The sequence below is a fragment of the Apodemus sylvaticus genome, chromosome 18 (genome assembly GCF_947179515.1).
Source record: "Apodemus sylvaticus chromosome 18, mApoSyl1.1, whole genome shotgun sequence".
In the NCBI taxonomy this organism is placed as follows: domain Eukaryota; kingdom Metazoa; phylum Chordata; class Mammalia; order Rodentia; family Muridae; genus Apodemus; species Apodemus sylvaticus.
The window spans coordinates 58,575,213-58,587,757 of NC_067489.1; positions in this window are offsets into that span (position 1 = coordinate 58,575,213).

Genomic DNA, 12,545 nt, shown 5'->3' on the forward strand with positions numbered 1-12,545 from the left:
AGACAGAAACCGACAGAGAGAAACAGAGAGAGGGAGAGAGGGGAAAGGGAAAAGAGTTGCTGGAGACTCAGTCCCAGAGACTCACACAGCAGAACACTGGTCTAGCATGTGGTCCCATCCACAGCCCTCCTGCCGCATTTGTTGCTAAAGACAATCATGCTTCTGTCCTCCTGTGAGTTTGGAATGCCATTTGTATCCATGTAGATTTGTCAAGGATCAACCTTTCTTAAGTTGCTTCAAAGTTTCCCCAAGAGAGCAAGTCTGTATGTAGCAAGTCTGTAGACTTCATGCCCTGCTGCAAACACAGGATGAGGTCGGGGTTGGAACAGATGAAAAGCCCCCAAATTGCAACATCAATGCTTTAGGTCATATGTGTTTTTCCATTCCTTTGTCTAGGAACAGTTTTCCAATGCAGAGCTGATTTTTAGCTTTGGAGATTAAAATAAAAAAATGAATCAATGAATTTATTATTTTAGTCAAAGGTAATGACAAAATACAATATAATCTTTAAAATAACACAGGATGAAGGCTTAAGTTGCAAAGACTAAACATTGTAACAGAATGGTCACATTTGTTGGAAATACACAGTTACCTAATCAAAACATCACAAAGAGAAACACATCCAGCTGTTGGGCAACACACTCTGTCAGTCTAGAAGCTGTTTAAGTGCTATGAAGAGAAAGATATGGAGAGAATGGAAGACTGTGTGTATTCAGGCATGTGTGTGCATGCATAGGTGTGTGTGTGTGTGTGTGTGTGTGTGTGTGTGTGTGTGTGAGAGAGGGGGGAGGGGTTTACTTCTCTGAACAGACACCATGACCAAGGCAACTCTTATAAGAACAACAGTTAATTGGGGCTGGCTTACAGGTTCAGTAGTTCAGTCCATTATCATCAAGGTGGGAGCATCACAGTATCCAGATAGGTATGGTACAGAAATTGCTGAGAGTTCTACCTCTTCATCTAAAGGCCATTAGGAGGGCTTCCAGGGACCTAGGATGAGGGTCTTAAACCCCACACTCACAGTAACAAACTTTCAGCAAGGCCACACCTTCTAATAGTGCCACTCCCTGGAATAAGCATTTTCAACCACAAGTGTGTTTGGTTGAAAAATGAAATGGATTTACTTTGAATGGATTTGACTTTACATCCTCATTTTGTGAGGATGACTCACAAAAATGAAGTCTCCAGGGCTGGGACTTGAGAGATCTTCAGAAAGTCTTCCCAGCAGCTATAACTTCTGTCTAAAGCACTGTAAAGAACTGTGGTTGGGGTGGTGCTACTGTGCTGAACTGTGGCTGTGTCTGGTCTCCTTCCATCTTCTAGTAGCTATAGAAAAGCGGCCTTGCTGCTCTTGAAAGTGGACATTAGCTGTGACCGCGACCAACACCAAATCCTTCACAATCCCTTTCTTTGTAGTACTGCTCACAGTTCAGTGAGTTTGTCTCTAATTGGCTGTCCTAGTATCCTATGGGTTGTGTGAAAAAAAACTTTTCCTGGGAGATGCAATACATGTCTACTCACTCTGGATAGGAAGCCCACAATAAACCAGATTACAAACTCTACCAAAGTCCAACTTGGTGACCCATGAGTTTTACTGGGGTTCCTTACAGGAGTGTGGGTGAGGGATTATTTATAGCAGCAGAAAGGACCCAACGATGGCTGCATCACCAAAGCCCACTCAGCGTGGGTGATAGCACAGAAAAGATGGGAACCTGGAGCACACTGCACAGTCTGCAGGCACTGGAACAGGTTTGATGTGGCTGACTTCTACCACTTCCATGGTCTGGTCACAGAGTCTTTGCAGTTCGGCTTCATTTCATCTGGGAGGGATTCAGCTTTTATTGCCTACTCCGCCAGGGAGGGGCCTAGTGAATTTGGTCAGTTTCAGGGACTTCCTGAGCTATTGTGAGTTGTTTACCTTGCTGCTTAAGGCCTTTCCCTGCAAGATGTAAACACAACACAAGGACTGAAGAAACACAACACAAGGATTACTGAAAAAATGAGTTGTGTATGGCATCATACCATCTTTTTGTTGACCTAAACTTTTCATCCTTTTATAAGCAAAATGGGGCCTCTGTGCTTTTCATACGCACTAGCAGAGAATTCCCAATCACAGTAAGATGTTTCAGTCAGATCCTGGACAGACAAAATCACACACACACTTTTCTTTCATGTATGTGTGTGTGTGTGTGTGTGTGTATTTTATTATATATAATACATAATAAAATAATATAATATCCAATACAAAATAACATAATATATAATATGTATTTCTATATATTTCCCTTAGAGATAGACCTCATACATGTGGATTTTATTGTTAATATATCTATAATGATGCATTTGTAATGCTTCATGATGTATATACACATACACATATACATATAAAAATGCTTAACCAAAATATTCAGTAAGAACAATGCATTTAGCCTCTCCATGTTAGGCTGTAACTTGAAGGCCTGTCAGTTACCACAGACAGTTTATTATTCTTCAGGTTTAGGGAAAGCTTTGATGATGATCTGTAATCTATTTATATTTCACAGTCAACAGCACATCTTATATTAAATAAAGTAGATGGAAGAGAAGAATGCTTTCAACTTAATTGAAATAAATATATTCGTGCAGTTAAAAGGAAAAGAAGCACTTTTCATCCTATGTGTTCTGCAAAAAGCTATCAATCCCTAGAAGAGTGTTGATTCTTACAGAACCTTTGTGCTCTATTAAAATGTTCACACATAAAAATGAATCTCTAAACTGTTTATTTTCTGATTATCATTCAGATGAAATTCCAAATATGGCTATAATTTTATAATTCTGGGATGTAGTTTTATCTAGAGAGAATATTGTTTATTGTGATTTATGAACTTACTGTTTTAATGCTATTTAATTATATAGTCTTGTCTATGTTTTGTGTATAGCCTTCCAAAAAGCTGGCCTTTAAGAATCATAAGGGTTCTAATACATCATAAAGTTACACTGCAAATATAATAACAATAAAACCTCTTGTTCGAAACAACTCTCTAAGGGAACTAGCTACTTTGAATAAAATAGAGACATTCTTCCTTAAAATTATGAAATGGAATTTCTTGAAAATTCTCCCCAGAACTGGGAGAAGAGGTTGTGACTTCCTGTAAGCTACTGGAAGCCATGTTCCTATATGTTCTTCTAGAGAAATATTATTACAAATATTTAGTTCTCCAATATGATCAAAACTACTGCATTAGAAACTCAAAAGGTCAAATTCATGAATAGACAGACCATTAGGATATATATCCTAATCTATTATATTATATTATATCCTATATAATAATGGTGATAATGATTGGAACAGGTTTGAAGGCAACATGAGGCACAGTCCCCCTGTAGAAAACCTCAGCATTGTGCCTTCCTCCGAGCGTCTAACGCCTCCATCCTTTAGGAAGCACAGCAGTATATGAGTTGGAATGCTGTGAATCAAGTGCCCACAACATTAATCATCCCTACTTTTATAATATTGCCTGGATAGTGTCACTAAATTTTCTTAGTTGAATGGTTCTTCACAGCGCTCAGTCTTGGTGGTGGAGGGTAGCTGTCTGGAGAGAGACAGAAACCACTGGTATGATTACACCAAACAACTTCTGACTGAGTTGGTCTTCGGTGTGGTCTGACATTCAGCTTTCAAAACATCCCTGGGTAATTCTAGTGCTCTGTGAAGGTTGGGGACTCTTGATCCAGTCCAGTGACTCTTCTTCCACATCATTTCACAGATAAAGCCAGACTTGGAGAGCTTGTGGCCCCCTCCTCATCACCAGCTGGTCAATGGCATTTAGCTCAAAACAGCAATTTGGCCCATTTCCTTTCGTGGATGGAGACTTTCAACAATAGGGTTCCTCTAGGCTAGACGTTCTCAATCTACGGTTTACAACCCCTTGGGGGGTTGCATATCAGATATTTACATTATGATTCATAACAGTAACAAAGTTATAATTATAAAGTAGTGTCTTATAGGGTTTCTAGTCCTGTGCAAACATCATGACCAAGAAGCTAGTTGGGGAGGAAAGGGTTTATTCAGCTTACACTTCCATGCTGCTGTTCATCACAAAAGGAAGTCAGGACTGGAACTCAAGCAGGTCAGGAAGCAGGAGCTGATGCAGAGGCCATGGAGTGATGTTTCTTGCTGGCTTGCTTCCCCTAGCTTGCTCAGCCTGCTCTCTTATAGAACCCAAGACAACCAGCCCAGAGATGGTACCACCCACAAGGGGCCCTCCCCCGTTGATCACTAACTGAGAAAATGCCCCACAGTTGGATCTCATGGAGGCACTACCCCAACTGAAGCTCCTTTCTCTGTGATAACTCCAGCCTGTGTCAAGTTGACACACAAAACCAGCCAGTGCAAGTAGCAATGAAATAATTTTATGGTTGGGGGTCACCACAAGATGAGGAACTGTATTAAAGAGTCACAGCGTTAGGAGGGTTGAGAAGGCTCTAAGCTAAACCTGAGCGCATGAAAACCTCCTTATTAAATCAAAATACCTCTTGGTGTTGGTACAGATAACCTCCACTTTGCAGATGTTAAAATTGATGTCCAGACAGATTTACATAATAGAGTCACATATTTCTATCTTTAACATTTTAAATAAAATCTTATTGTAGTTGCCTATACAACCAAATAATTTTATATTTAGAATATTTGTATTTTTTCCACACTTAAAATTAAGTGACTTCTAGACTCATTCATAAGTTCAATGAAAGAAATCATTCTTAAAATAAATACTGAAAAGTAAGTTTGCATGGTGGGGTGAATAGTTCCACCCTCGTGGCAATGTGAAATTAGCACGCTTCTCTTTATGTCAATAAGCTATTTATCATAGTATTTATATAAGAGCATTTTACTTACAGTTATGATCTCTCAAGAAACATAAAATCTCTTGGGGACTATTCATTAATAGGAGTGAAATGTATCAGATCATGTGTAAAGTGTATAAATAACCATGTTTGTCAGTCCTATTCTGGGACTGGGAGGTAATTGTACTTTCTCTGGGAAAGTGTGTTTGAATGAGCACTGATCAGTCAGCAACTGGCATTCAAAGAGCTGTTGGCAGAGGTGCCCCCTGCAGCGGAAGATGTGTGGTTAGAGCCTGGCACTGGAGGGAGTGACTGGGGAAACAATGTCTTTGGTTAGTGGCAGGTGAATCATTAATTAGGGGCCCTGGGCTGCCTGACGCACAGTGACAGGTGCTCTGAACTCCAAGGACCAAGTCAGATATGTCACACAACTATACATAACAACTTTTTGTCATCCATCTAATGATGATTGGAAACGTGCCTCTCCACAGGACAATCATTTCCACAGCTCTTCTGGGTCTTTCCAGCTGCAGAACAGTTGCTTCTTGTTCCATTGAAGCAAAAGCTCCTGGCCATCTACCTACTGATGGGTCTTTCTGATACCCACTCTAGATGAGTATCATTTATCACAGCCAAAGAGATCTGAACATATGCCTAGAAGAATCCCACTATTCATCCATTGCCTTCTGATCAAGAGAAAAGAAAAATAATGTATGAACTTGTGGGGGTTTTTTTGTTGTTGTTGTTGTTTTGGTTTTTTGGATTTTGGTTTTTTCAAGACAGGGTTTCTCTGTATAGCCCTGGCTATCCTGGAACTCCCTCTGTAGACCAGGCTGGCCTCGAACTCAGAAATCCGCCTGCCTCTGCCTCCCAGAGTGCTGGGATTACAGGCGTGTGCCCCCACCGCCCAGCGTGTTTTTTTTTTAAACTGATGCTATTGTTCTCTAGATGGTCAGTATTTTTGTCTGTTTTCAGTTGCTATAATGGACATAATACAGACTGAATCATTTATAAAGAATAAAGGTTTGTTTGGTTCATAGTTTTGAAGTCTGAGAACTGGAACCTGTGCCTTGTCAGGTCCCTCTCCCTAGTTGGGACTTGCAAGTTCAAAGTCTTAAATTGTGTCAGAGCATACTAGAAGAGATCATCATTCTTCTTAAGAAGCCACAGGTCTAGACCGAGGGAATAACTCGGGAGAGTGCCTGCCTAGCTTGCTGAAGACCTTGGACTTGACCCTTAGCACTGCACATAAAAGGAAACACCCGCAGCTCCTGTTGGACCAGCCCCTTTGAATTAATCTATCTTAATTATCTCTCAAAAGTCCCAAGTGAATGTCTAAATTTCCACCTTAAGACAAATACCAACATGAATTTTAGTGAGACCATTCAAATCGTAACAGTAACAAATTAAATGTATTTATAAATGAGTGTATAGATATATGGAAATGTGAATTCTGGTTTTCTTTCCTAGCAAAGAATAAGATTGTAAGGGAATACATTAAATCAGTGAGTAATGATAGCTAATTTCTCCCAAAATTCTTTGTTCCTGTACATTCTAAATATTCTATAATGAGACATTTTATTTCTATTTATAACTAGTTTATAGAATCTTTTCCTGGTGGGGTATAACTCATCCTGTCCTCTCCCTCTGAGGAAATCTAATTACCTAAAGTGCTGATTTACCTTAAAGCCGGCAGATGGGATCCTTTGGACTCTGTTCCTTCACAGATTAAAAGAAGGTTTGGATTAGCCAAGAAAAGTCCCGGAAAGGTTTAAGAGATACCACCGGCTATAAAAGGCACCTGGTGGCGGTGAGAATGTTCTGTGTCGTGACTATATCCATGTCGATGTCCTGCCTCTGAACTTGTACAATGGTATCACAAGGCTGGAGAAGACACAGGGCTCTCTTTTAACTATATATGAATCTTTCACTATCTCGAAATAGAGCTTTAATTTTTAGTTTATATTGCTCTCAGTGCTGGAGATCACACCCAGGACTCCGCCTGAGCAGTGCAGGTATTCTGCTACTGGGCTACAGCACCAGCTTTCGAGTTTAATTTCGTGGCCTTCTACGAGTTTATGGTTCCACCCGAAGGCTTGGAGCTGCTCTCGGCCTCCTCAGGGAAACTTGTTTTGTGCAGTGGGCAGCAGGCAGTGCAGAGGTGAATAATTGTTCAAGCCGATGAGAATAAGACTGAGCGCTCAGCCCTAAGTTGGACATCTTCATCACCCACTCATCCCCACATTCTCACCCCTGCCAAGGCTGAGGCAATATCATAGGAGAGGAGCCAAAGAATGTAAGAACCAGAGGCTGGGAAGACTGATGTGAAAAGTCGTGTCTGGACATAACATGGGCGTCACACTTAGGAATTCAGAGCAGTCACATACAGGAGATCAAATGAGCCAACATTTGACATAGATGAAGGAGGTGGTTTCTTGATCCCACAACTGTGTCTCCAAGTCTGAGTTCAATTCAGTCCTCAGAATCCACAAAGTCAAAGGAAGGAACAGACTTCTAAAATTCTCCTCTGGCTTCCTCATGGAGACGGTGGCAAGTATGTGCTTTCACACAGAGAGAATAAACATATATGAATACATAGGGAAGAATGATTTTAATTTTAGCCACCTCTGTAGCCCTATTCTCTGCAAACAATCCTAAAGAGAACACAGTCTGTGTGTTCTGAGTTCTTTAGTTCCATCTGTGTGTGTGTGTGTGTTAGATAGAAAGATCTCCTAAATTTCAGAGATCTTGCAAGCAAGTTCCCAGAGCCTAACATGAAATAATCTGGGCATGGTGCCCATGATAACCATGGTGGCATGAAGGATTTAGTGAGCATGGAGGGTATGGTAGACATAATTGCATGGTGGGCAGGTAGGGCACAGTGATCTGCTCTTGAAATCTCATCACTTTTAGGCAAATGGATGGAACTGGAAAATATCATCCTAAGCGAGGTAACGCAATCACAAAATACACATGTAATGCAATCATTGATAAGTGGATATTAATTAGCCCTGAAGCTCTGAATACTGAATATACAATTAGCATATCAAATGATTCCCATGAAGAAGGAAGAAGAGGGCCCTAATCCTGGAAAGGCTTGATCCACCATTGTAGGGGAGTACCAGGATAGAGAAAAGGGAGGGGGAAAGATAGGAGAATTGATGGAGAGAAGAGGGCTTATGGAACATATGGGGGTGGGGAATGGGAAAGGGGAAGGCTTTTAGAATGTGAACAAAGAATATAGAAAATAAATTTAAATTTTCTCCCTGTACCAATGTCCTCAAGGGTCTTCCCCAGTTTCTTTTCTATTAGCTTCAGAGTGTCTGGCTTTATGTGGAGGTCCTTGATCCATTTGGATTTGAGCTTAGTACAAGGTGACAAGGATGGATCAATTCGCATTCTTCTGCATGCTGACCTCCAGTTGAACCAGCACCATTTGTTGAAAAGGCTATCTTTTTTCCATTGGATGTTTTCAGCCCCTTTGTCGAGGATCAAGTGGCCATAGGTGTGTGGGTTCATTTCTGGATCTTCAATCCTGTTCCATTCATCTGCCTGCCTGTCACTGTACCAATACCATGCAGTTTTTAACACTATTGCTCTGTAGTATTGCTTGAGGTCAGGGATACTGATTCCCCCAGAATTTCTTTTGTTGCTGAGAATAGTTTTAGCTATCCTGGGTTTTTTGTTATTCCAGATGAATTTGTTAATTGCTCTTTCTAACTCTGTGAAGAATTGAGTTGGGATTTTGATGGGTATTGCATTGAATCTATATATTGCTTTTGGCAAAATGGTCATTTTAACTATATTGATTCTGCCGATCCATGAGCATGGAAGGTTTTCCCATTTTTTGAGGTCTTCTTCCATTTCCTTCTTCAGAGTCTTGAAGTTCTTGTCATACAGATCTTTCACATGTTTGGTAAGAGTCACCCCAAGATACTTTATACTGTTTGTGGCTATTGTGAAGGGGGTCATTTCCCTAATTTCTTTCTCAGCCTGCTTATCCTTTGAGTATAGGAAGGCCACTGATTTGCTTGTGTTGATTTTATAACCTGCCACTTTGCTGAAGTTGTTTATCAGCTGTAGGAGTTCTCTAGTGGAGTTTTTTGGGTCACTTAGGTAGACTATCATGTCATTTGCAAATGATGATAGTTTGACTTCTTCCTTTCCAATTTGTATCCCTTTGACCTCCTTATGTTGTTGAATTGCCGGAGCTAGCACCTCAAGTACAATATTGAAAAGATAAGGAGAGAGGGGGCAGCCCTGTCAACACCAATAGCGTATGCTCTAAGATCAAGAATTGACAAATGGGACCTCATAAAATTACAAAGTTTCTGTACGGCAAAGGACACCATCAAAAGGACAAATCGACAACCAACAAATTGGGAAAAGATCTTCACCAACCCTACATCAGATAGAGGGCTAATATCCAATATATATAAAGAACTCAAGAAGTTAGACTCCAGAAAACCAAACAGCCCTATTAAAAAATGGGGAACAGAATTAAACAAAGAATTCTCACCTGAAGAACTTCGGATGGCGGAGAAGCATCTTAAAAAATGCTCAACTTCATTAGTCATTAGGGAAATGCAAATCAAAACAACCCTGAGATTTCACCTTACACCAGTCAGAATGGATAAGATTAAAAATTCAGGAGACAGCAGGTGTTGGAGAGGGTGTGGAGAAAAAGGAACACTCCTCCACTGCTGGTGGGGTTGCAAATTAGTACAACCACTCTGGAAATCAGTCTGGCGGTTCCTCCGAAAACTGGGCACCTCACTTCCAGAAGATCCTGCTATACCACTCCTGGCCATATACCCAGAGGATTCCCCACCATGTAATAAGGATACATGCTCTACTATGTTCATAGCAGCCCTATTTATAATTGCCAGATGCTGGAAAGAACCCAGGTATCCCTCAACAGAAGAGTGGATGCAAAAAATGTGGTATATCTACACAATGGAGTACTATTCAGCCATTAGAAACAATGAATTCATGAAATTCTTAGGCAAATGGATGGAGCTAGAAAACATCATACTAAGTGAGGTAACCCAGACTCAAAAGGTGACTCATGGTATGCACTCACTATTAAGTGGATATTAACCTAGAAAACTGGAATACCCCAAACATAATCCATACATCAAATGAGGTACAAGAAGAAAGGAGGAGTGGCCCCTTGTTCTGGAAAGACTCAGTGAAGAAGTATAGGGCAAAACCAGAACGGGGAAGTGGGAAGGGGTGGGTGGGAGGACAGGGGGAGAGAAGGGGGCTTATAGGACTTTCGGGGAGTGGGGGGCTAGAAAAGGGGAAATCATTTGAAATGTAAATAAAAATATATCGAATTAAAAAAAAAGAAAATAAATTTAAAAAATTAAAAAAAAAAAAAAAGAAATCTCATCACTGAGGAGACAGAGACTTGGGACGGACTAGTCAACCAGCAGCGTTTTAAGATTTTTCAGTCTAGTAAGAGACCTTGTCTCAAAACAACACAAAACAAAACAAAAAAAAATTAGTTGAAACAATACTCAAAGATATCCCTGTCACTTGTTAGATGTAGTGCAAGGTTTCTAGAGGCAAATATTTAATATTCTCTTCTACATATGGGCTTGCCAGTCAGATTTTTTGTCCCATTGTCTTCGGTATCTTATGTCACAAAATTAACTGTTGAAATTACTATAAAGGACTGCCACTGTGTTCTGCACATTGAAAACGTGTGTTTTGGAAGAAAGCACATGTCTGGAGAGTGACGCCCTCGCTGAGCTTTGCTGGACTAGCTTAACTCTTCAGAGGTGGAATCTCAACGGACACCCTTGGAGGCTAGACTGCCTCTCTTCAGAGCTAAAGGAGGCATGTCTGCTGTCTGTTTAGAAGTCGCTGGCTTACTCAAGCTCAGGAACTTCTCCTGCATCGCAACCCATGATATGTGCTAGTAGCACCCTGGCCAGTTTGTGTCTGCCCTTAGGAGTTAGATCACAGAAAATCCCATAGAGGGAATTCTTCTCTTACTTTAATTCTTCTCTTACTTGACTCTTCTTTCTGACTCAGGAATCTCATGTCTCCTAACAGGTTTTGTCAAACTGCACCAGGCTGACTTGCTAATTTACTGACTTGAAAGAGGGTAAGAGCTAACCCTTTCAAGTTCTTAAAAGAATTTTGGTGATAGACAGATGGCCTTCCTCAGAAGGAAAAGGAGCCTTCTGTGCCAGATAATGTGGTTCACAGAAGCATATTGACTAAATTTTATAGTGAATGCTGCAATAAATGGCCTTCCACATTGTTGGCTATAAATCAGGAGAAATTGCTGAGTTCTTTCAGGTGGGTTCAAAGACAGTTGCCCAAATAATACCTGATAATCACCCTCTGGATGGGGACTTACTTAGCAAGGTGCCAATAGTTCTGGGTCTACCAACAGAACTATTAATGATTGCTGCCTAGATTTGTTCTGGGTGGGCCAAAGGCTCTTCCCCCTTTTGCAATAGAGGTGTTGTGGTATATGGGCCATTGAGCATGGTGTCAGCCATTACTGTCTTAAACCCTTAGGAACTACGATTGCTTGGGACCCATAGAAAATTGGGCCCATCAACCTTTAGTCACAGAGCAAACAAGGGAAGACTCACAAATCCTCACCACTCATTAAGAATATAGTTTAAAAGTGCTAAGAGGTAGAGACATTTTCTTCAGTGGTATAGCCACCCATACACCCACATTCCCATAGATAACCCATGCCAACCCATGTTGCTGTAAGAAACTGTTAAACTCATTGCTTCATCAATCCATACTTTGTTGGAATCATTTCACTGGTGTGTTGTCAGTGCCATATATGCCATATATGTGGGGTGAATAGATAGTTGTTTCCCTAAGAAAATTTCACAGAACAAGAAAGGAACATTGACAACCAAACAGAGTATTATGAAAGACAAAAGCACTGGCAGCTCACTGGTTTGAGTGCTGGCACATGCCACTTACAACTACAAGTAAATACAAGTCCTTCTGTAACAGACAAAGCCAGTCTCTTCCTTTATCCCAAATCCTTCCTCCGCCTGCCCCAGCCATGTTCAAGAGGAAAACAGAGGTGAAGCTAGGGTCTCCTCCCTATCTACAAAGAGCATTAAAAGCCCTGCTTACATGCCCGTATGAAGGCTTAGATTGTTACGGCTCTGCCAACTGTAGATACCTAAGTCACTATCCTATCTAGTTCTGTGAGAGAGAGGGGCTCCCAAATCAAGCAATGAGATTGGACAGGGTTTGCAGTGGGAACAGGAGACAAAGGTGATCTTGTGCCAAGGCATGTGTGCAAATTTATTGTACCCTTGTGAATTCTACAGCTAATGTCTAATTGATACTGATACTATCTAATTGTCTTGCATATTTGAATTGTAAATGCTCATTAGCTCCAGATGGAGAGCCTCTGCTGTACCACAGACTTGTGACTCCTGCCATAAGTTGACCTATTTGTCTTGTGGCAATAGAAGCCACCCCACGCAGTGGGTTGCCTCCGAACACATCTGGGAAATGACATTAACTGACTGTGTAACTTCCTCTGAGAGGTATGTGATTCCCCACTCTTGTTGACACATTTGGTTACAGTGTTCCTCTTGCAGTACAAACATCTGCCTCCATCACTGCAGCTCTTTAAACACAGCTGTGACAAACTTTTGACTTTCTAGGGGATTTGCAAGTCTGGCAGTGGCATGCCTATAGACCTTCTGCACTCTACAATCCCT